General features: G+C 42.7%; 1 protein-coding gene across 19 annotated transcripts in view; it reads left to right on the top strand.

Moving 5' to 3' along the window:
- Nucleotides 1-25822, top strand: part of PTPRF (protein tyrosine phosphatase receptor type F) — a 376345-nt gene that overhangs the window by 94124 nt on the left and 256399 nt on the right. The window contains exon 1 of one of the 19 annotated variants that reach the window (XM_032697225.1): nucleotides 2162-2446. The exons of the other annotated variants lie outside the window; for them this stretch is intronic. The gene's annotated coding sequence lies outside the window, so the exon portion shown is untranslated. Of the gene's footprint in view, nucleotides 1-2161; nucleotides 2447-25822 lie in introns of those variants that run through there. 19 annotated transcript variants of the gene reach the window in all.

The raw sequence follows: 25822 nt of genomic DNA on the forward strand, positions 1-25822 counted from the left end.
CAGCAGCAGAGACTACCAGTATTTCACTGTTTTGACTGTTCTCTCTGTTCATACCTTGGTTTTATTCACCATTAACTCAAGGATGAGATCCAAGGCTTCTCCTAATTATGATCTGTTTTTCAGGGGGGCAGGCAGGCAGCAAGACAGGGATTACTGGTGGTAACTAATGGCATTTGTAGTAAAGACAAGTACCAGCAATACATGGATTGGAAATATTGAGTGGGTTTTTTGGCTTGACAGTGCTGGAAATCAAGCTTTATATTATGTCCAGTAAAGTAGGTTTCACTGAAAGCTGATAATAGTATTTTCTAAAGGAGAGTTTTCAGTGTATCACTCTGGGAGAAAATACTCACAAATCCATATTCAAGAGTAGGCTGCTGTATTTTGTGAAACTGGAAGAATGCATGGATTTGTTGCATTTTCATCACAGCTAGCAAAAGAAAACTATTTTCCCCATTCTTTTGACTAGTACTAGGGTTTTAGTCTTGCAAAAGATTTTCTAGGTGGAAACATTAGGTAAAATGGATTCTGGACTTATACACTGAGGGGGGTGGGAACCACCACCCAGCAGTTTTTGAGTGTTCATCATTTCCTGAAAATTGGACCTTTTTAAGTATTTCAGGTTGGGTACACTAGCAATCGAGGCACTCAGATCACTAACTGCTTTTGAGAATGACAGCCAGAATCTCCATTAACGTTGCATCTTCTGCCTAGGGGATCACAGAACAGAACTTGATGGGTCTTTGAGGATGGAAATGAAGCAGTTTAAGAAGCTACTGTGCTTCAGCTGAGATGTGGTAACGGCACACAACTGTGTCTGGTTTGTTTTGCTGAAAAACAAAATAGAAATCACAGAGGATGATCTAAGGCTGTCTGTTTTGCTTTGCATAGAAGCAGACTAGCAATGCTCCCATAGTATCTTGCCATGTCTCAGCTACGAGGATGGTAATTTCCAGTCGATGAAAGGTAAATTATAGCTAGAACAGGTGGATGCCTAAAAATTGTAATGTGCTTTGAGATACTTGTCAGTGTTCAGGGAGGAGTGGGACTTGCTGTGCTGGTTTGGACCAGTGGTCAGTCTAATTTCATACCCTACCCTTGGCAATGATCAGTGCTAGATAACAGGCAATCTACAGGAAATTGTGCATTTGATTATCAAACACTTTATCTGCTGGGGAAGTGTTGGCTTTTTTTTTTTTTTTTTTAAATTTTTAAAATCAAAACAGGCCAGTTTAGTCAACAAAAGACTCCCTTCTAAAATGCAGTTAAAATTTCTCTTTAAATCTTCTTTCGCAGATGAAGAGTTTATTGTATTTCTTAGTGTTTTCCCTTCAGACAGTTCAGCTGAGGATTGGTCTAAGCCATATACAGTCTTCAACCTGGCTTAGACCAATCTTTCTAAATGTTCTTCTGCATCTCCAAAAAGCCAGAGTCATGGTATGTGAATAGTCTAGAGCTGGGTTTTTTGCTAACATTACAGCTGAAAGGTAAAATACTAAATGGGTATCATGTAGCTATTGTATTGCTTGAGCGTGTCTTCACGCTAATTAAAATTAGTTTAAACAAGGTGATGGGAGTAAAGTGCAGAGTAGAAAAAAGGATAGATCAGAAAAAGGAGATAAGATAGGTGTATTCAAATAGGCAGAGCCTGATGAAATTTGCCCTAGAGTACATCAGCATAGCCAAGCAACCTTTGAACCATTTACAATTATCTTTTAGAAATTGGGAAGGGCAAGAGAGGTCCTGGAGGACTGAAAAGGGCAAAGGCATTACCTCCGTTTGAAAAAGGGAGATCCAGGGAGTTATAGTCAGTCTAACTGCAATGCTTAGGGAATTGGAACAAAATTTTTAATCAGTTTCTAGGAATCTGGAGGATTAGAAGATGATAAGGATGAAGGGGGGCAGCAGTACCTCTGATGATGTGCCTCGACTTCAGTAACTTTGGACATAACCTCATGTGGCATTTCTGTGGAATAGGAAAATATATGTATTTAATTATATGGTAAATATAATTAAACAGTTAAAGGACTGTAGTTACCTGTAACTTCCTTTGAAAATGGGGAAGAAGGGAGATGGCATGAGGAATTGACTGAATACACCCATGTTTGTCTTGGGCTGAGCTTTATTTGCTGTTCTCTTTGCTGGTGTGGACAAGGGAATACTAACTAAATCTGCAAGTAAGCCCAAAACTGAGAGGGGCTCAAGCACTGTGAAGCATAGTTCAGAATTAAATGGCTACTGTGGATTGAAAAAGGCATGTGGAAATCTGCAGTGTGTCGCTTACTGAGCTGAAATGGGGAAACACAAAGTGGTGAGGACGTGGCAGGGCTGCACAGCCGTGGCAGAGCACTTTGGGACGAGCTCTGGGTCACCACCTGTGCACCAGCTGACAGTGGCAGAGAGGACAAGCTCCATCTGGAGCATACGCAGAGGACGGTAATTAAAGGTAATGGTTCTGTTGCCGTCAGTGCTGCTGAGGCCCCAGACATGGCACTGTGTCCAGCTGCAAGGATTGGACATTGGGGAGCGTGGGTTGGCTTGGGGGCATCCCTGGATGTGGCTGAGGATGTTGTTGGAGCTGGATCCAACCAGCCTGTGGATGAGGAGATGAGTGGTCAGTTACTGTCTCAACCAGGGGATGGACAAGAGGTTCTCCTAGTTTATGGGAAAGCTGTAACTTGAATCCCACAGGAGAAAGGCATAGGCAATTCAAAGAAGGTGCCAAAACCTGAGGTGAATGAGGCTGGGGACTAGAGCAGGAGGTGTCTGGGAGAGGGAGGCCTTGAGCACAGTCACCCGTCCCTGGAAGGTGGATGAGGTGGTGGCAGTGTCCCACTACTCTGTGGGGAGCACAGGGCAGGGAAAAGAGGGAAAGGGAAAAGAGGATGGAGCAAGGAAAGTTCTAAAAGCTCAACTTCAGCATGGAGGAGCACTGAACAAGAGCCTAGAGAGCTTGTGGTGCTTCCATTTTAGGAAGTACTCAAAAGTCAACTTGGCAAGGCTCTGAACAGCGTGGTCTGACTTCAGAGTAAGCCCTGAGGTCCCTTCCCACATGCTTTATTCAGAGTTTTAATAAGCTATTTCCATCCTCCTTATCTGTAGAGGATGAAATTTTTGAATTACAGGTGTCCCAGGTGTGAGTGGCAGTGCTCCTCCAGGTAATGTTAATTAATGGTTCAGAAGGACCAGGAATTACTGGGATTGCTTCCCTTTGAGTAGTGTCTCTTAATAACATAAAAGCATTTGTTTTCTCAATCAGGCTTCAAGAGGAAGCAGTGTAATCAAATGTTTAAATTTCTTCAGTGCTTTAGCATTTGCTTTGTTAGAAGCACCAGCATGTTTTCTAGGACACAGGTGTTTAAATTCATAGCCTTTAAGAAACCTTTATGTCAAGCACGTGGATTGGATTGGGTGCTTGAAGGAGATTGTTGCCTTGTAATATAATAAACATGTACCTAATCAGAGAAGCTGATTATTTCCCATCACAATAAATAGAAAGCATGTGATCAGTGACATCAGCATCTATTTTTTCTTAGTGTTTTGCAGAAGTAATAGCTATGAGCTTGTAATAGTGATATGTAATCTCTAACATGCAGTGGTTAAATATTAATATACACTGGCTGTGTTTAAAGGTCAAGAACAGGGTCTTAGGTAATGAAATGTTAACTCTCTCAAGCTCCATCAAGTTTTGTAAGGTGACTTCTTAGAAGGGGACAGTGTTATTGTCAGAGGGGTGGTCTGGTGCATGAACCTTAGAAAGAATTCAATGCACTTATTAGAACATTGAGAAGCTGACACTAAGGTTTCTGTCGAGGTCTGATTTAATCAGTTAAAAACACAGCCAGGCTGCTTGACAGGTGACCACAGGAAACGTTCCCAAAGGGTATTGGTCTGTCTTGCTCATCTGTCCCATTTCCTTAATCATGCTGATGGGGTTTTTTGTTTTGTTTCTATTTTGAAGCGGTGCCATAAAGCTGACAAGGCCACCTTGTTCAGAGGCACAGTAATCAAGGGGTTACTACCCGTGGTAGCTGTGACAGTCTGTAGGGTCACATAGTTACCAAGCTGCCCTATCCTCCCTCTTGGGACAGACTCTATTGGCACTTGCACTGTGGCACAGAGACTTTAGGCCATATGTGTAATCTCAGTTAATTGTGTTAGGTATTTGTTCTCCTTGTTTAATGTTTGTCAAAGTCTTGTAAATGAAGTTGTTACAGTGTGAAATTTTATGGTGTCCGAGTTGGAAATGATCCCGCTTATCTTGTTGACTTTCTACCAAGCTGTTCCTTGTGGTGGTTCCGCTTTGCAGTCCAGCGTGCTGGAGTGGCGAGCGGGGCTTTCTCCTGAGTTTTACTTGGGAGTCATTAACTCCAGATGGCAAATATGATTTTATGCTCTTGTAAAAGGTGTTTTGTTCAAAAGGAGTTCTGTTACACATGCAGTGGGGTTGAGGTTTTTGGAAGTCTCGACTTATCTGTTTATCTCAGGAGCACCAGTTATCGGCTTTGCGGGGGTGGAGACCCTGACTGGTGAGACAGTGAAGAAGGGCTGATACAACGTATGCCACAGATATTATGACAAAAACGTCATATTGTTTTCTGGATAGCAGAGTGACTGATTGGCTGTAGACAGTCCTGATACTGCCCGACACTAAGGGTTATTTTATCTGAAAACAGTGGTGTTACAGATGAGAGAGCTCCTGAAAAACATCACTCACTTTTACTAGCAACATCCATCACTTCCTAATTATGGGTGCTTCGGGTGGATAAACCAAGTTTCTTCCATTACTCTTCCGGAGCCTTTCATGTCCCTCCTGCAGCAGCATAGGGTTAAAGTTGGCCCTTTATCCAGAGGCAGAGGGACCTGTGGATTAAATTAGTGCACACTGGTGTCTGTATGTGTTAGATGGGTATCCTGCTGTTACAGGAATGGCAATGGCCAGTGACTGTAGAGAATGAGTAATTTTTGTAGCTTAACCACCTACTTTGAAGCACAGAAGATCTGTTAAACTTGTTTGGGAAGTCGGGAGTTTTCACTGTCCTTTCAAAAGCTGAATTAGATCAGAGCAAGTCATGAGTCCAGTGAAGAGAGAAACCCATGATTCCTGTTCAGGAACAGGAGAGTCTCTGCATCTCAGTTTTCCAACACATGCTCATTTTGGCATCAAGAGCGAGGCTCCCTCCCCTTTGATGGTCCAGGAGCTGTCGCCCCTCTGGATGTCGCTGGAGATGCCTTGGCTGTAGTACCTTCATCCCCAGCCCCTGCTGGCTGCAAATTCCTGCTCCCCCCAAGCATGGGATAGAGCAGGGTCTTCCTGTACCTCCTGGACTGGCTGACAGCACCTGTCATTGCTGCCTGTTGGTCCACTGCCAGGACAGAGACCCAAGTGGGATTTTTCCAGAATGCTGAATTGCCCTGACCTCTTCCTACTGAATTTCTTGGTCCTGGTGCCATACTTTAGACTTCTTCAGAAATGCATATACATTTTTTTTGAAGGCCATATGCATTTTCAGTGCAGTCCTTAAGCACTGCCTAGAAATCCAGTGTTGATTCCAAGCCCTCTGCTGCTTCCTGGCATCAGAGCAGACACTGGCAGCTGAATCCATTAGACAACGGCCTAATTGATCAGGAATTGTTGTATCCATGGGAGCCCTTGGCACGGCTGCACACCTTACACTCTGGTGAGCTTCAGCTCACCTTCTTTTTGGGGCTTGGATCTTCAGCTCGGCTCTTAAGAAATTTATTTTCCTTTGCCACACTAAATAATTCTTTTCTGTAGTCTACAGCAAGAGCAAGGCAGGAGATGTACTTGTGTGCTTCTGTTTACATTCGGATAAAATAACGGTTGAAGTATATTGTTTTTATGTATAGATGGGCCGTGTGCTCCACCCGTTGAGTGTGCCACTGCTTACCTTTCTTTGTATTTACTTTGTGTGGCCCGTGGATCAGACCACAGGTATGGAGAAGCTGAGGATACCACGGTGATATGGTCAGCATAGGTGCGCCTGTGTGCGTGGTGTGGACAGGGAGGGATAAATGAGCATTTTCAAAACTGCTGTTAATTCCAGTGACTCTGCAGATGGCAAAGTATTTACAGTTGCTGAAATGATCTGTGCTGCCCTGTGCTACCTTTTCTCTTTGAAGAGTAGCTGCCTTGCAGCCCTTCCCTGGCTGCCGGTAATAGCAGTAATTAAGGCACACCTGGTAATGACAACAGACGTGCTGTGCCTTCTGCTGCCGAGGACACTGATGTCCTGAGGTCGGGAGTGCCCACTGCTGTTTAATACAAGTCCTCAATTTAAATATAGACTCAAGGTTAAAATCACAGTCCATAGATAAGGTGGGAGTGGATGGCTCAGTTCCCCGAGTATATCCCTGGCTTCCCCCTGGGAACTGTAAGTAGGACAGGTAAAGTCCTGTTGAAGTGAGTTGGTATTTTATTGTTGCCCTTTTGTCCTTAAGTTCGTATTGCCTACAGAAAGGCTTTTTTGCAAGAAGACCGGAAGGTATCATCTGTTTCTTCAGATATACAGAGGGAGTACAAATTAAATGAAAGTGATTTAAACAAAAAAAAATGTAGGTTTGGCAATGCTGTGGTCCTCTGACTTGCCAAAGCTTCAGTGACCAAACACCCCAAGTGCCGGTTTTGGATGAGTGTTACCCCTGGGTTGTAGCTTCAGAGTTCTGGAAACAGCTCTGGACATCTAATACATTGAGTAAAACCTCCAAATTTACTGAAATTCTGGAGAAAAAAGTGAATTGTGCTGATGGCTAAGTTTATCTTTTCCTGAAAGTATGGTTCAAAGTTGAATTTACTACAGGGGAAGGGGGCTGTGGGAAACAAAAACCCACCCCAAAACCTGAAATACTCTGTGCCCACTTTGTTGAAGTCTGAAAGACTGAAATGTATTGTTATCCATCAATTCCCCAAAGACTAATTTGTGGGAAGGGTGGTTCCAGAACCGAGGCTTTTTCAGGGAAAGTGCAGGAGAGCCCATCTGTCAATATTGTTCTTACTGCTTTTCCAGTGCTTTTATAAATTGTTAGTCTGGGAGTTGTCTCTGTTGCAGGTAAAGCCGGGTTTTCGAGCCCTTGTGTGCTGATATTTTATAGAAGTGAGATATGAATGCTCTGGGGGAAAATGGCATTGTGAGATAAAGGGCTCTGATACATGCATATAGCTTAAATGTCATCTTATAAAAAAAAAAGACATAAAGCAGATGCTAATTGTAAAACCGTACTACATGTACACTTTTTTCTTATTAAAGTTATTGAATCTAATTCAGTCTATATGAACATGTATGAGTGCTGTGTTTATCCATCCTAAAAATGTTTCCTTGAGACAGGTTTGTGATTATGCAAATACATAGTTTCAATAGAAGAGAGTTTAGATTTAGTAGTCTCATTAGAGAGAATTTTTTTTTCTAAGATGAAGAATCTGTAGTAACAGTTGATTTTCTCATTTGTTTTGAAGGAGAGCATTGCAGGTACACATTTTCTTCAAGCATTAGATAAGCAGTCTGACTGGAATAGCAGTTTTAATCTGTTTTAATGATGTTTTTCCAATATGAAAGGGGCCAAGAGATGCAGAAGTCTAAAGGTCTACTGGTAACAGTCGAAGTGATGGGAGTTGTTTACAGAACATACAGTGACTGGATGTCTGCCGTGTGCTAAGAGCATATATGGGACCTTTGTTCTTGGTTTAAAGTATAATTAAGAAATACGTGCCTATGTGTATTTAAAAACAATAAACCCATTCTGTTTGCAGACATTCAGGGGTGGCAGACACAGATGAAAGTTTCAGCGAGTGCTGGTGTTAACTGTTTGTTATACTGATGTCGAGATGCCTTTCTCCAGTGCAGCTATGACTAGGTCAAATCAAACCTTTAATTAGGCGTTACTCATATGAGTGAGGTAATGGCCTGTTGTCTTATCTATGTAGGTAAAACTCTCATCTTTTTCAGGTCATTACAGAGTGAAAACTGAGAAATCGTGGCCTGGCCTGCCTTTTGCTTACAGTGCATGCCAAGACTCTTGCAGACTTGTTACGGAGATAGTTAATAGGCTTTGCTTTGTCTTGCTCTGCTGGTAAAGCAGTGTGCTTTCAACATGTATCCAGCTGTAAAAACCTCAGAAAAGCAAAACTGTGGGCAATTCACTTCTGAAGTCCTTCAAGGTTGACTTTTAATTCTTTGCGTTGTTCCTTAACGCCTGAAGTTTGTGGGGTGGTCAGAGTTAATGCTGGTCACTTCGTGACAGACCATCTTTCTTAACTCTGTGGCTCCAAAATGTTACAGCAGAAGCTTTTTGCTGCTCCAGCGTTCGATGTGCTGTGTCTGCTGTGCTTCTGCAGCCTGCTTCTTACGGGTGGGAAACAGAGGAAACGTCTGACGTGTGGCCGTGGCAGGTTTGGTAGGAGCAGCTGGAGCCTGCTAGGAGGTTTTGGACGTGCAAACTTTGTGTGCTAGATGCCTTTCACAAAGCTGTGCCATCAGCCTGGGATCCATAGGAAAGCAGTGAAAACTGCCAGCAGGGCCCTGATGTTGGCAGGTCCTCGCTGCCCCTGGTGGGCATCCAGGACCATCTCTCCATCCTGCCCTGCTGGCCTTGTCTCTCTCCATGCCCAGCTTGCTGACCTCTGCCTGGAGAGATGTCTTGCCCTGGCAGTGCTATCTCCCTTCATCCCTCCTTGCTCCCTAGCAGAGCATGTGAATGGGTTTGGTGGAGAAGGGTGCTCACTGCTGCTCAGGCACTGCGGTGGTCCACGTGTGCTGGTGCTTAGGTGAGGTGGGCACACAGAAGTGCTGGTGAAATATTCCCCATCCTCAGCCCTGGGCTTGCCAGCTCTGGAACAGCTGAACCTAGTGACCTGCGGTCTAGTTGGGACAGGATTTCTGTGTCACAATTGAATTAACATAAATATTTCTAACAGTGAGTGTATGTGCATAAATATATATTTATTTGTCAGCTGCAGTGCTTGAACCACAAACTGCAAAGAGAGTAAAGTAACACCTTTTAAAGAAAGGAGGCAAGCAGAGGAAATGTCTTAATTTAGCCTCTTTTAGCTGGATTGTGAAACCTGATAAACAGCTACCTTAGAGGAAAAGGGCTTCAGTAAGTAGAGGGAAAAGAGTTGAAAACAAATACTCCTTCTCAGTCCTCTTATAGCAGAATATTAGCTGGAAAGAAATCTAAACTCTTTATAAGAGGTAAAGCATAAAATTATGAGAAGTGGGTATTTTTTCACCATGCATACAGCCATGGTTTGCTGACAACACAAGAAAGGTCTCTGGTGTGTAAATGTCTGGTCTTTCCTCGTGATCAAGAACTCGAAATCTTCTCTCAGTGCTGTCCACTAACCACAGTGCAAACCTCCTTTTCTAAGGGTTGGTAACAAATCGAAATTGCCAGCTTCAAGAGAATTTTTTTTTTGTTGTTGTTGTTCATTTAGAGACAAGAAAATCTAGCCAGGGATCTTCCTCCTTCTCTTGTTACTGCCTGAGATTAATGCCCAGACCCTTTAAGGCCATTAGTACGAGGAACAGAAGTTAAAAGAAAACAAAAGTCTTGTTTTCAGTCGCTTTCCTGGTTATTCATTTTGGATTCAGTGCATGAAGGACTTGTGGTCGCTGAGGGTCTGAGTCGCAGGATCAAGGCTACAATGGAGGTATTGTGATCACCTTTCCTCTCCCCACCCCACCCTGTGCAGTCGAGTTGAAATCCTGCTTTTTGGCATCCGAGCTGTTGCTTTGGTGACCAGTTATGACTCTAGAAGTATACATTGTGGTCTTGCTCAATAGCTGAAAGGTGTAAGGGAAAGATAAATGTGTTCAAACACAGCTCTGTTTTGCAAGCCTTCAAGGTGATTCAGAATAGAGTTGTTGGCGTATTTGATTTAACGTGGTGTATCACTGTAGCATTAGGAATTGAAATGTCAGTGTTACAAATCCAGAAAACATAATTAAAGGTGATTTAATACTCAGAATGCTGTGCCCTTTACATACACATTGTAATTACCTCTAATTTTTGGTAGCGTGGAGTTCTTGGTTTCTCTAAGCAGCCCTGTTTCTCTGTAATTATTTAATTTTAGAAATAGTTATGTGTTAATCACTCAAACCTTTATTTTCTAGAAACCTAAGATGCAGTCTGTAATTTTGGGTTTAGTGGATGCATCTTGTCCTCCTTTATGATACTGATGGTCCTCAAAGTTTTCGTGTGATCCCAACAAGGTTGTATAAAGTATTTTTGGTATGAAGAGCGAGCTTTATGACATTGACATGGCAGGGGTGAAAGAGTGAGAAAAATGGTAAATTCCATAAACAGTGCATTATAGCAGGTAAAGGAAAAGACAGCCAAATTAGTGTGCAAATGCAAGAAAAACCTGTAATTTCAGGGAAAAGAACACACGTGATAGGCAGAATTTTCTTCTTTGAACACTTCCAGTAGTGGGTTTGCAGGATTCCTTCACTGCTTCCCACGGCACTAATCTCTCTTGCTTTGCTTTGTGTGGCTGGTGAGGTCCTTGGTTGGAGATGTCTTTGTGTTCAGACACCCCTGTCCGTGCCACTTGCACTCACAAGTGACAAGTGAACTGATTTAACTGCTGTCTGTCCCATAATGTGCTGGACACACAGTCACTAAGCTCCTCTTGGGGTTAGTGAGTGCGCCATTGTCTGTGCTGGGTAAATTGCTTTGTTTGTCCTCCCAAAGATTAGCGTTTATATTCCCTTGATAAAAGACCAAGCATTCCAAGTGTGCATTCAAAATGAAAACTCTTGCAGATCTGGCAGGCAGTACAATATCACTAATAGCAGCAGATACTTAAGTAGCCTATTTTCATAATCCCACAGGTAGTTGTTAAGAGCATTTTCTCCTAGTGGGAGAGAATATCTATCCTTCTGTTGAGCTTCTTGTCAGATATCACTGTATTTATGACCTTAATGGAGTTTCTAGCAATCGTGTGAAGATATAGTAGGCCTTGTGTATATCCATAATTCAAGATTTTATTTTATACCTAGTAGCACCTCATGTTGGTGTAGATGAGATATTTGGGTTGCATCTCTACTGGTAACACAGACAGTTCTCATGTCCTCATAAATGTTCGTTCCTTGGTGGTGGATCTAAATTTAGACTAGCTTTGTAGCTGTGTTTTGCTCTTTTAAATGAGATGATTCTCTTGGGCTAGATGGCATCTGCTGCTGAAGTGGTACCTAGGGCAGCATTAGTAAATCAGCCTTTTCAAAGCATTTTCCCAAAATCTGGTGTGTGGAAGAGTATAGATTGACAAACTGGTAACTTCTCACTGGGGTTTATGGAAATTACTGAGTCAATTACATAGTGCAGGGAAGCTGTACAGTGCAGCTTGTTTCTTTCCTTGTATAGTTTTTAAATACATTGCGACAGTTCTGAACTGGGAATAGAATTTCAAGAGGAGACACTTTGGTGCTGCTGTGAGCACAGATCACATGATGCTGGAGAACCAGATTGTACAAAAAGGATTTCAGAAGCTGATAATAAAAGACTGTAGTCATTGGTGATATGGGAATAACCAGTATGTTGCAAGTCAGATTACAATCTTGTTATTTCAAAACAAAAGTTACCTGGGATACCTATTCTTGTTTTGATCAATAAGCCAATCTTGTGAAATGTCAAGTTTTGGGCCAGGAAGGACCAAGGCTTTAAAATAAAGCATCTGCTGTTGAAATCTGAGCCTCTGATCCTTCTATTTAATCACTTGGTAAAGGAAGAGAGAAACAATATTCTCCATGTTACTTAGTTTAAAAAAAATGTATTTTATTTTTTTTTTAACATGTTGACCAATAATTTGTAGGCTCTGAGAAGTGGGATGGGAGCCCTAATTATGATGACTTGTATTCTGTTAAAGCTTTATAAAAATGAGCATTTTGGTAGATTGCAGCCTTATTCCCTTGAACACATGTTCTCCAGGAAGCATCATCTAAGGACTGAGTGTGAAGTATGTACCCCCTCATATTATTCTTGTCAGAGTTTGCTGATAAACAGTTTGCTCTGAATTGTTTCCCAGAATAAATGGGAAAATCTTTAAAGAAGTTTCAAGAATATAATCCATATAATGCTCTTCTGCATGGTTGTCCCCAGTTGTTAGGGAATTACAGGTCCTGTCTCACCTCTGCACTGATTCCTGGGTCAAAGGACAGGGCCAGAGACACAGTCTCTGGTCTGGCTGAGAAGGAGACAAATCCTTGAAGGTATCTTTTCAAGAGGGGCTATCCTCATTAATAGATCTTTATCAGGTGTAGCTGTGCTGCTTGAATGAACTTGGTCCAGGTGAGCTGTAAATTCTGAAATCTGCAGTCTCCTTAGTCAGTCAGTCTCTCATAAAAGCTGAAGGAAGCATGTGGTAGTGACTCTGATCCAAAAGAGGAATAGAAAGTGGTTTCTGAACACAACACTTAGCAGAAAATTCTCCCTCTGAAAAGCTGGTGAAGGCTTTAACCTCCTGGAAATGTTGATGCTGAGGGAGGAGGGCTGTTTTGGCTGTGGAAGAGTGCTGGTGCTTTCCTAAAGGTTGGTTTCTGCAGAGGGACATGGGTTTCAAGTTGTTTTGTGTTTTGTTTTTTTTTCTGATGTTATTGAAATGTAACTGTAGACCCTGGGTGGGAGATTGTTTTGCAGAAGAAATAAATCAAAATACTACCTTGAAATCTTTTTTTTTCTTTTTCTTTTTTTTTTAAGGTTTTACATTGTACAGTAATTGGGCTGCTGTGTGTAGATAGAACCTTTCTTGCAGAGACGATCTGGGCTTCACCAGTCTCTGCCCATTTCCTCCTGCTTGGTTCAAACCTGTTTTGTCACTAGCAGCAGGGCAATAAATCAGGAGTCTGCCTCAGGTTAAAGAGAATTGTGTTCTTTTTCCCCTCTTGTTTATTTTGACTTGGACTGGTTCCCTGATCCAATCCACTGCACAAAACCCATTGACGCAGCTGGGGAGGCGACTGGACTGGGCATCGTGACTGCTTAACCATGAGTGTTGCTGAAAGATGTGCATAGCAAATTACTGCCTTGATTACAAGAGATGAATATATACTGTTACACTAGAGACTGTTGTGAAAACTTAAGAGGATGTACCGTGGGTAGCAGTTATGCCTGTTGATCTGCAAGAGTCCTTTGCTTCTTTTAAAAGAACCTGTTCTGGTTTTGAAAGTATTGAAGTAAAAATTAAACTATGTGAAAGCACACAATTACACTTTGAAAGGTATCAGTACTAATACTGACCTATTTTACTTAAGAGTTTTGGGACTATGAAGTCAGGTCTCAAAAAAAAAATCCTTTTTCCCCCCCTTGTAGATATTGGGCAGTTGGCTTTCAGTTGTGTTCTCAGGGACTTGCCCAGTGATATTATTACTTAAAGCTTTTATGATGAACTCTACATTTTTGTTCAAAATATTGAAGTGTTAAAGGGAGGTAACCTCAAAACAGATGGATATATAGCTCTACAGTGAAGGCTTGTGATTGATAAAATTTTCAACTTAAAGAGATCTTGCAGTTACTTTTTCCAAAAGTGCACTACTGGTGGCTGGATTACATTTACTGTCACTGTTATCCAAGGAGACAACTGGTCATTACAGGAACAGTGCCTTTAGTATTGGAGGTAGGCAGTGAAGAGTCTGTTGTTGTCCATTAAATCTCTTGGAGGACATCAACTTAATTTCTTCTAGAGGACTGGAAAATAATGGGAGGTAGTTAGACTTTTTAAACTTCTTTAGTTTGAAGATACTTTCCATTATCAAATTGGAGTGATGAATAATGCTGAAATCATGTTTGTTCATATAAATGGCAGCTGGCTGATTGTGCCCTCTCTTGAAGAGGAAGTAGGGACATGCTTCTTAACTTCAAGAGTAGATCTGTGCTGAATCTCAAATGACTAGACTCATACATTTGAAAAGGACCTGGATATAGTAACAGCAATCATTTTATTCTGCAGATTTCCTACTAGAAATAAATTAGTCTCATTGCTACATTTTTATTAAAAATTTCAAGAAAGAAAAGACACCTTTTCTGCATCAACTCACCACTCCCTTGGCACAGTCATGCTGTGCTTGATGCTCCTGATGGTGAAATTTATCATTAAATGGTGATTTTTAAGTTGTTTATATGAGAGAGATCATGCTGTACTCTCTAATATTACTTTGGTTTTTACCTCCCATCCGAAGATCTGAACTTGCATTGCAAAGTACAGGTCCTGACTCTTGTTTACAGGTGGCAGAGCTCCAGAATGGAGAAGTGGAGCAGCGTGTTCAGTATTAACGAACGTCTTAATGAAAGAGTAACAAAAAAAACTTTTTTTTTTTTTTTAATTTTGTCTTGGTTGGGGTTGGAGGGTTGAGGCAGTACCTGGCACAAAGGCATGATGTCTTACCTGGGAGAGGCCTGTGGAGCAAAGGTATCAACACCATTACCCATCATTTTCACACTATTGCTCCATCCCCCTGAAAAAGAGATTGGGCATTGGTGTTTGCAGGTCTTCCTTTGCTTTCCCTTTCATTAGATGCAGGGGAAGACTCTTAGGTATTGTAGGCCTACATTATTATACGACTATACAATCCCATCTGCCAAGAGCTCGTAGGGGCATCAGTCTCAAATTTCTGTATGTGGTGTGGGAGCACTGGTGTGTTTTGAGGGGGGGCACAAGGGGGACGAGGCCATCGCTCCCTGCCTTTGGAGCTGTGTCATGCTCTCAGCGCCAGCATAGCCTGTGGGAGTGGGATCTGCTGCCCCTTGGCTCACGAGGGACAGTGGGGTGCAGTTTCTTTGGTTCAGTTAGACACTGAACTCTAATGGCCAGGCAGTGCTGATGTTGAAACAGCAGATTTGGGGGTAAGATAAGGTACACAATTATTTATTTTTTTGTTACACAAAAGTAGCAGTTTCATGTGAGACACGTGGGAGGATGGGGGAGAATCAACATTTGCCAAACAGAAAGGGATAAAATCTGGTGGAATAACAGAAGCTTTCTTTGAGGCTAAGAGGAGAAGGCTATGAATAAAAAATGAAACCCCCAAAACCTGAAGAAATTTTCAGAGGAGAGTAGAAGAGATGCTGCAGCATCTTTTTATATCTAAAGTCAGTTCACGCAGATCAAGAAGTGTGCTTCTAGAGGCCATCTGAGTGTCTCTGAATATTTTGATGATTATATTGCTCTTTTATGTGTGTATGTGTGCACATAGCAAGAATTTTCCAAAAGCACTCGGTCACTGAGGCATGCAGGCTGTGCAGCAGCTTGGCAGTACGTGCTTTGGTAAGTCAGTGGGCAAGCACTGTGCTGGCATTTGAAAGTTTTTTCTTCTCTACAAACGTTGGGTGTAAAAAAAACAAAACAGGCGATGAGGCCCAGGCAGTGTAAAGGTGTCTGTGAAGCATTACATAAACAATCTTTGCTTATAGCTTAGTTGGTTCATTTTTTTGGTGCATGTCAGAATATGTTTATTCCTGTAAGGCTGTGTGGCATCATTTACTTAGCAGGGAGTTGTAAGATGGCAAAATAGTGTATGAGGTTGTCTGAGGGGTAAGCGTTTTGCTGAGAGAAAGCAGAACAAAACCAGCTTAAAGGGTGGTTGGGGTTTTTTTTTTGTGTTTCACTGGAGGAACTGTTAAAAGTCTAAATTACAGTTTTCCTGATGGCTCTTTGAACAAGGGTGTTGCTGAGAAATGTGTGTGTGTGTGAGCAGAGTATTCATAAGAGAGCGGCTGCAGGAGCTCAGAGGGCTATTTAATTCTTCTCCTCTTCCATTAGCCCATGAAGCAAAACGAGTGGGAGGTCTATGAAGCCAGATCAGTGTTGATAAGGGAAACCACAGTTCCCAATGCAAGTATTTAGAAACACTCTTTAATATTGCAGTGAAAAGCAGAGCAAGGAGGTGTGACCGGGTGCGGGAGCCGGCAGTACTTGGGCTGAAAGCAAAGCACATGTCTCTCAGGGTCTTGTGACAGGGCAGAGAAGAAGTAGTGCATCCCTTCTGTGTCCTGATGTCAATACCAGGCATCAGTCCAGATTCCTCCCATACTGAAACCAGATTTGCTTTAATCAAATGGGATTTGGGCTCAGGATAGCGGTAGTTGCATGAAATGTCATGTGCCCAGGGTTGTAAGAGGCTGGGCTAATAATCCAGTCTAGTTGTCTGACTTGGGGTGCTGTAAATCTGAACTGGAGGGCTTTGCAAAGAGCACGGTTGTGTTTGGCCATGTGGATCGCAACATCCCTGCCCTGGGCTTCCCCGTCATAAACCAGGCAACTCAGGAACCCGAGTTTTTCGTCCGTGCATATCTGAGATGGAGTGATTGGGATGTGGATGTTTCTGGCCTCGGTGAGTTTTGGGGAGAACAGTCTGGTTTTTCTGAAGAGGCAGCCACACGGTTCAGGGAAGATCGAGCCGGTGCATGACGCGTGGTTTGTTTCCCTCTCGGAGGTACCTTTGCTTCTGTTTAGTATTCTGCGTGCTGTGCTGAGACCTGGGTCTTGTTTAATCAGTTTGGTTCTGATTGCTTCCTTGTATCCATGGGTCTCATCTTGAATTCAGTGTTTTGCATTACAAATCTGCTCTCCAGAGATGGACAGGATGTATAGCTCCATCTGCCACGTCCCGTTTTAGCCCTTTTTCGCGGAACCCTGTTAACAGGTGACATGCACAGTCCAACGAGATTCCAGCTAATTGTTGGTGTGTAATTAGGAAGATGAGTGCTGACTGGATCCCCTTCTGCAAGATGGAGGAACCACTGCAGGCTGCAGAGATGGGGGGAGTATTGGCAGGGCCTTCGGGTGCAGCTCCCGTGCTCACTCTGTCCCGGAGCCTGCCTTGGCTTTGAAGGGTGAGATGAGTCACGGGAGCTGGATTATTCTCCTTGCATGCCAGCTTCTAAATGCCAGAGGAGACACAGGGAGGTAGATGTCTCACAGGAGTATCATTTGTTCTCTTTTGTTTTGTGACATTTGGATGACAGCATTTTTGAAATGGTCATTTGTGCTGTTACTGTTGAGAAAGAGGTAAGTCTAAAATCAGTATGTGGAAGTGCTAATAAATACAGTGTTTATGCACCATCAGTGGATAGATGACTGTTTTGATTTCTTATCTCGTTCTGCTAGGGTAAAACCTCTGTTGGAACAGGATTATTAGAGAGAACCTGTATATTTTTAGGCTTTTCCGAAAGTGGAAAAACTCGAATTCAGATGTTTCAGAGCTTTTTTTCCAAAGGGGTGGTATAAATTGTTGTACTAAAACTAAAGGTTTAGTGCAATTTTAAGAATAAAATTAGTCCAGAAAATGTTTGCAGGATAATGTTGTTTTTATAGAAGCCTGGTAACTGGAGTAAGCACCTACGTTTTCAAGACATCAATATTTGCTCTTCGGAGTTTCATAGTGGATTTTTTTGTTTAGTTTTTTTTTTTAAATCTATTCTCACCAAATATTGCTAGGGAGGCAGAGTGCTATCACTGATTTTATCGCTGGGGAGTGCGAGGTGCAGGAGTGAAGGCACTTGACAAGGCTGTGGGAGTCCTTGCACTTGGAGGCAAGGTTGGAACTCTGGAGCAGCCTGGCTGCTGGGAACTAGGCCCCTCTACTCCGCTGCACCTGATGGAAAAGCAAAGCACTAAGGTGGTGTTGGAGCTGTTCAAAAGAAGATTGCACTGTGTTCACTATAAAATACATTCATGGTATAATTTTAATAGATATATGTGTGTACAGATGTAAAACATGCACAATTAATGTGTGAATATGTGCATGCATCATGTTTAAAAGTCCTTTGGAGACAAGCTCTTATCAGGTCCATATTGGAGTCAAGTAAAAGAAGTGAGATCTGCTTGTTACATAAAATCTGGGGAGTCACAGCTGCTGAGGCTGTGGCTGCAATCTCAGTGAGGAGGAAGCCTGACAAGATCTCTTTCATTGGCCAGTCCCTGCTTTTCTGGAACCTTTTCTGAGTTTTTACAGCCCTGTGCTGCTGTCTCATAGCATGGACAAAATCTGGTCATCCAGTCTGGGAAAATCCCAGGGAAGGAGCTTGTGAATTGTATTTCAAATGCAACGAGTGGGATTGTATCATCTGTCTTTAAGTTTGCATTTTCTTCTGTATACTTGATGACTTGGACCATTGAAACGAAAAGATTCCCTTGAAACAATATAGTGAGAGATGAAAGTTTTGAACAAGGGCTCTGGCAGGTAGTTCTGAAACACAAGTGTAGCTTAAAGCTGTTCTAAAACAACTGTAATGACAGTAATATCATATATTGCTGTCAGAGAAAAACACAATTTCTTCCTCTGTGGGGAGAGGGAAATAGCTGGTTAACAGCTACAAACTTACCTCCCGAGATTTACGTTTTTAGATGAAGTGCTAAGAAAAAATGTGAGGCTTTCCTATCAAGGGTATATTGTTAGCTGAATTTGTTAGTTGCTTCGCTGCCAGGGTTAATGATGTGACTGGAGGCCAAGTAAATGTAATGTGTTTCATAGGTAATAGCATTAAAAATGAAGCCTGAAAAGGCTGGCTGGCAGCCAGTCTGGGGCCCCCCGTTTCTCACCGTTCGGCTTGGAGATAAGCTGTGAAGAGGAGCATCTGTGAGAGCTGGGAGGAGAGGCAAAAACGTTTAAAGTTGTACCTTACTCTTTAGTTTCCAAACGACACCAGAAGTGTGCTGGTGCCTGTTTAATAGTTTATTAGGACATGTACTGCCTGTAAAGTCCTTTCAGCACAGGAAGCTGCGGTCTGTCAGGTTTGCACTTACCATTCACCTCCCGTGGCTCATGGAAGCTGATTTCTAACTTGACCCTGTAGTTCTGCTGATCTTGAGTTGTGCATTATACTTTTCAGCAGAAATATAAATTTATTGTAGAATTGGATATGAATTCTTACCTAGGAACCTGGTGCAGAACATAGGTGGGGTAAATTTTGTTAGTATTCATATTCATAGACGTTCATTTTAGAAATTGCAAAGGATGAGAACAACACTATAGTGGATTTATGGTGTTTCATGAAAAAGATGCCTGCCTCTCCATTTTTAAAAAGCATGATGTTAAAAGAGTGCGGCTTTTAAATTATCACTTAGGCTGTATTGCCATCCCCCTCATTTCTGAGGTGATGCTTCGTGTTGTTAATGTCTGTTTTTGTTTTGATTCATTTGAGTTTCACAGCTATGGCCTTAAGTAATCGTTCTGAATAAAGCAAATCTGTTTTGGTTACATCAACAGGGCATTTAATGTCCACACAACTGCTAATCATTCTTCAATTTGTGCAATTAGAATAAAGCTCGGGCCATAAGTGGTAGAAATATGAGCAGGTCTGAATTTGCTATGCTCTTGTCTGCTCTCAGTTTATGTGCTACACAGGTGATTCTAGTCTGCTCCTGAGCCAGGGCGTATTTACTTCGGCTTAATTAAGCACCAGCCCTCCCAGTGCTTCCCCTCCTAGTGCAGTCAGTGGTCTTGATTCATTGGTTGGTCTGGAAGAAGATAACAACCATGGCACAAGGGATGGGGTGTTTTTTCTTGCCGGTATGTGCTCATCACTGCTAAGTGCTTCCATTGATTACAGCAGCACGAACACAGCTGAAAACAACACGGTTGGTGGTTTCTAGGAATGCTTGTGCTGCTACCGTTTTACCAAGCCCTTGCCTTGTTGCTTGAGGACTTTATTTTGAAACAAAAGTAGAAATGTCAGGCAAACATGTGCAAATGCTTGTTGTGATTGCTGTTTGGAGGGGCTACCTGCTGACTCCCCAGGGTGATTTTGCAGCTGTATGTACAGAGCATCCCTAGCAGGCAGGCTCTGGTTGCTCTTGGGGGTGCGCTGGAACCAGCCTGCAGAAAGCAGAACAGTTACAGGCACAGCTGGGTGGGTGGGTTGCTGAGGGTGTAAACTGTGCTGCAGTAGTTGTGTGTGTGTGATGTCATGTTTTCCCGAACTTTTAAATAACAGGTGAAAAGCTTCAGCTAATGCTCCTTTAATAATTAATCGGCGTGAACAGACACATTTCATTTTATATGGTATGATAAACTTTTGATTAATTACCCTAGCTTGTAGAGTTGTAATAGATTAGTGTCTTACTTAAGGGAAGGAAAGGCTCTACTTTCCCTGTCATTGACCAAACGCTAATGGATCAGGTAGAGGATGCAGTCAGCTGTAGTGCACGAACCCTCACAGGCACACAGCTCCCCTGCCATGCCACATGCAAAATGTCAGCCTCTGTTGAGTTCATGTTTGCCTTGTTACGTGTTTGGACTGGACACACCACTGCAGGCGCTGCTGGAACAGAAATTAATTCTTGAGAAGGGGCAGTAAACTGACTTAAAAGAGTTAGGCCCCATCTTTCCTAATCAACTTGGCTACCTCATGTTGTGCCTAATTGAGATTACAAATTGCATCCTCTTGGCTGTCTTGGTATGCACTTGACCGCTGGGAAATGTGTGAGGAAAGATAGCAAAGGGAGGGGAAATGCAGATGTAGGCAGTGATGTATGGGACCTCTGGGACTGGACCTCCTGCCAGTCAAATTGCCCGTGTCAGCTTTCTGAGTAGGCTGGTCGCCTGGATTAGGGCAGGGCATGCTCTCAACAAGGTCTTAAATGCTGTCGCAAGACCCCCTTGATGCTGCAGCTGTTTAAATAAGAACTGTGTATTTTTATTGAATTTAGTATGGAAATGAATGATACAGTGGTCTCTAGGGCACTCTTCTAATGTAATTTTGTGTATAAAAATGGCTTTTTTCTTCCCTGTGTTTTTGTGAATGGACGGAGTATAGACACAGCCCTTCTCAAAATAGTGTTGATCTGGGAGTGTTTGCAGTTTGATCTCATAACTCCATCCATCTCCCTTAGATACTATTTGTCTGTGATAACTTGGCACTGCTTGGCAACCTTTCATCTCCAGCACACATGTGGCTATCCCCGAGATGCAGCCGTTCCGCCAAAAATATGGCAGAGTTCAGAAGCAAGGTTGGCAGTGCTTATTAATGGGTTCTTTGGTTGTTTTGTAAATGGTGTCCCCCTCGGGCAGAGTAAGAGAGCCCAACCAGTAGTACAGGGCTGTTAAAGGCTTCTGGGCCAGGAACAATAGAGAGCTGCTCTGAGCAGGGGTTTATCAAGGCCCTGACAAAGATTTCCTGGTAGCACCAGTCCTGGAGCTGGTCTGGTTCTGGCCACTGTTGTTTCTCACTGTTCTTCAGCTGAGTGAGCTGAGATTAAAGGGTTTGTTATCTGATGCTTTCTTCAGAAGTTAATAAATGTAAAGGACGTTTTGGGTTCTCTCTGGCCCCTAGATTTGATTGCTGAGCGTGGAATGGTTCGGAAGACTTTGCGTAGTTCAGGATTCAAAGCCACTTGAATAAACTCAGGGTTTAATAAACAAAAGATGGATGAGATGGTTCACTGTTTTTCCCTGCACATTTGCCTAAGGCTTTCAGCTGTCCAGAAAAATGACAAACTACATCAAACAGAACCAGTTATTGGTGGCAGGGTGTTTTTTTAATATTTCATTTCAAGAAAGTTGCTGCTAAGGTGTTTTCCCTAGCTTCTGATACACTCTATTGGCAAAAAAAAGGGTCTAAAAATCCTGTTTGAAAAGAGTTTAAAAAGTCTGTGATGATAATCATGAATTTACAGAATTTCTCTTGACAGAAATCTTTCTATATTAATACTAATTGGAAATCTTTTAAAGATGGCACTTAGTAATATTTTAGCACTGTCGCCTGTAGAAGGATTTTGACCTTTTCATTGCCCCTGTGAGCCCAGGTTATTAATCAGGGAAATTGCACATGAGACATGAGGAATGTCTGAGATAATTTACGAAATTCTGCAGGTCCTGTCTTGTGGACAAAAATATCTAAAACTTGGACTTCTTTAACTTGTAGAGGAGTCAAATTACAATAGTTGTACATGGTGTGTGCTTTAACTCTCAGCTTGCTAACAGCTCAGGGATTGCTGTATGCTCTGAAAGCTTGGGAGGATATGGGTATGTGGTGTTACAAACTTGGAGGGGTTAAGAAGGCTTGTAGTTAATCCAAAATATAAAAATGCTGCAGCAGCAGAATTGCTTCAAGCTCTTTTAAAAGTCCTTTCAAGTTAAGATGACATTGCTTTTGGTTTAATATAATGAATTCAGTAAAGCAAGAAGGCACTAGCTATTCTGCTTGTTCTCACTCTGGTGAGGAAAAGGGGGCTTATAGGATTCTTGTTTGGCTAAATAAAGTCTGACTTGCATGTAGTGTGATAAATTCAAGTAGAATGCTTTCAAAGATAAAGAGCCAAGTGTCTGCAGCTTTTGTGCCTCCAGTAATTTGCAAGCAACTCTCTTGGACAGTTGATGGAAAAGGGTTTGGGGATGGTGGGCTTTCCCAGGGTAGTCGGTCTGTTTGAAAAAAATAATCAGCTTTGCCTGGTTCGTATGACGGTCTGTCAGTAGTTATTCAGTCTTGGTCTTAACAACGGCTGCTGCCTCCAAGTCTGCTGTGCCCGTAGGTTCCCGGTCTTCCCTGATGTGTCTTTGCTTCAGGTAGTGGTTCGATGGACTTTTCCTTTCCTGTTCACACAGGGAAGAAATGAAGTCCTCCTGGCTCCTCTTGTAGTGCTGGTGCTGCCAGGTGGTGAAGGCTCTTGAGGAGGCCACAGGACGGGCGCTTGCAGGTTGGATAATGAACTTTGCCAGGCTCTTGGAAGGGTTCCCTCCTCCCAGCTGTGTTGCAGAGTCGGGATTGATCTTGCAGTGGTTCATCCAGCGGATCATCCAAGTGGTTCATCCAGTGGTTCATCCAAGCAGGACTCGGAGCACGGTGCTGCTGTGGAGCCCCTCCTGGGGAAGGTTACCAGGACAGGCACGTGTGGCAGGTGTTGGTTAAATGTCTAGTGGTCAGTGCTGAACTCATAAGTAAGAGACACTGCAGTGTATCCAGAAGCTTTGCCGTATAATCAGAGGACATGGTTTTCCATGTTTGCTGGCCCAGAAAGGTGCAGAAGGAGGGTTGTGTCTGTGACATCCTGACTGTTCATTTCAGCCCTTGGGAGCTCTCCCCTTGCCTTTGCTCAGGAAGGAGTTCCACTTGCTAGGAATGGTCACTTTGGTTTCAGCCAGCAGTATGAGTCTTAACTAGTTTCTGATGAACACTGTCAAGGAAGATACATACTTTTATTTTGCATTTTTAATTATTCCATCAGACAACAGATCAACCTGACTTCCCTAGGAGATGCCAGGTCTCAGGCACACTTATTTGGAGGAAGGCAGGATGACTTGACTGCAGAGATTTCTGAAGCTTGTAAATCTTGGCTGAAGGGCAAGCCCAGAATCCTTTCTCACAGAGGTCTAAACCCCCGTGACCCGTCTGGTGCAAGGCTTTAGTGCTTCTGTGGGTGAGACAGAAGCACAACAGAGCAGTGGGGGAATCTGCAGTGCCTTAAGCAGCCTTTTACTGCTGGTGTCCTCGGTGTGGTGCAGAAGGTTAATCTGTCAGGAATTGTCTGTGAGCTTGGAGGACAGAATGTTTCATTCTGAGCAGCAGCACTTCATGAGGAATAGCTATTCAAATTCCTTCACGTATTCTTTTTAAAAGGGCTGTAAACAAATTGTTTCTCATAAACCACCCGCATACATAAAGCACATTTCCTATTGCCAGCTTCTCCTGGAGTTGGAGGTTACTGATTTAGCCCTGAGAGTGCCTTGGGTGCTTTGTTCTTTTGCTTAAAAAGCTGATCATTGATACTTTTCCAAATGTTTCCATGTCTTAATTGTTACTTCAAAATATCTGATGCATTGTTCCTCCAGATAGAGAGGATACTATCTACATGAGGAAAGTTCCCGTTCTGTTGCCTCCTCTCCTGCAGTCAGGAATGGCCCGTGTTCTTCACGGAAGAGGTTTGAGATTCATTTTTCCTAGAAGACAGGGTGATAAGTGGTAAAGGGAAAGCCAGAAGACAGATAAAGGAGTCTGTCTGAAAGCCTTTTTCAGAAACCACCTCTACCCTCTGAGAAGAGAAAATTACCTTGTACGTTGCATATGATTTAGGCTGAATTTTTTTCCTCACGTTTCAACTCTCAAAGAACTTTTAAAGGATAAAATATAAAAATAAAATTTAAACCTAACGTGTCAGCAAAGGGTAATGCATTCTGAAACAAAGCCTCTGGGCTTTGAACCTTTGCTGGTTGCCCCCTAAAATACTGCTCGTGGGCTACTTCCCTGCTATAGCTACTTCTTGAACATTCAGTGAATGCTTACCAGGTAGAAGGACTTTACTCACTAGCCATAGAGTGAAGAAGTAAGATTCTTCCTAGAAAGTTCTGGGACAGCATCCAGGTCAGTGGGAAATGTTCTGGAATTTCTGACATGAAATCTGTGGCTCTGTCTGCAGTGTGTGCCTTCTTCCTGCTATGAAGTGTTGGATGGTTCTGTAAGATGAACTTGTTTTTTCAAGCAGTGGGTGGGTTGCCTTTACTGCAGGGGCTGTTATGGCTTTTGTGTGAAGAAGAGAGACTTCTTCATTGCTCTGTCCTCAACCCATCCCGTTTTGGGGTCTTTGCTACGTGATGGGTGAGAGAGCACTTGCTTCTGCTGGAGCTGCTCCTGCCTTCCCCATCAGAGGCACAGTGTTGGCACGTGTCACTTCAGATGAGCTTACACTGCTGTTGTGTGCTGTGACAGGAGCAGAGCTGCCCATGTTCTGACAAGGCTCTAGTGGTACAGCAAGTCCTGTACTTGATGGGTGGTGTGCCCTGTGCTTTCTAAAATTTAACGCTCTGATGTAGAAATTGGGGAATGAGTGCATTCCAAGCATAGACTGGCCTCCCTTCTACAGGATACACACTAGCAGCTCCTTTTGCAGGACTGTCCTGACCTTGTTTATTTTGGACTTAGGCACCGTAAAATAGCTTGTTAATTGCTGCTCATTTAGAATTATAATTAGGTGTTACCAGATGAGTTCTGTAATACACAATTAAAATTTTATAAAAAATTTTGTGGCTTTTAATACTTCATTTATTGGTTAAAATTTAATTCAGAGTACGCTGATTGCAAGCTCTCTGTGTATGTGCATAATTATTAAAACCCACAAGGGTAAAACAAAGCAGGTTTGAATGATGCAGAATCCATGCACCGCCTGGAGGTCAAGCAACCAGGGACACAAGCTCTGGCATTGGATAACTTTGTCCTGCTTTTCTGTACCCTGAGTAAAACATAGCACTGCCATGAATGTGGTGTTGTGTTCTCTAGCTGCTTCAATAAAACCACACCCCTGCTCACACCTGGCTCAGGTCCACTTTAACTGATGGGCTGGGCACATGTCTGGAAGTGATGGACATAGAGCTGCAGTCTTTCAGCATACGAGCTTTCAGAGGGAACGTCATCAAAGCCACTTTGATGCATTAGTCTGCAGGTAAGGAAAAGCTTGGATATCTGGTGGCATTGCATATCCAAAAGTAAATGCTTAAAACTTGGAACATGTTCCTCATACATCGCTAAGAGCTTCAGAGTCGTCGTTTGTTGGCAGCTAAAGAGTTGTTGCTGTGCCGCTGTTAATTTAATATGTTTGGATTTGATGAACAAGGCGCTGCATTTTGTGTTGTGAACCCCACACCAACCATGTGGAGGGACAAGGGCTGTTCCTTTTCTTGGAGTTGTATTTTACCAGGTCCTCCTTAATCTTTCCTTTGTTTCTCATCAAGCTAGGTAGTGTCTTTCCCCTTTAAGATCTGTTCTGTTTTTCTGCTAGAAGCTTTTTCTCCTCCAGGATTTTACATTCTGGCAACTAACAAAATTAAAATAGCCTTCCTCCTAAGTACTGTAAAACGTACATTGAATCTGATTTCGACGG

This window comes from Chiroxiphia lanceolata, chromosome 9 (assembly GCF_009829145.1).
Source record: "Chiroxiphia lanceolata isolate bChiLan1 chromosome 9, bChiLan1.pri, whole genome shotgun sequence".
Classification (NCBI taxonomy): Eukaryota; Metazoa; Chordata; class Aves; order Passeriformes; family Pipridae; genus Chiroxiphia; species Chiroxiphia lanceolata.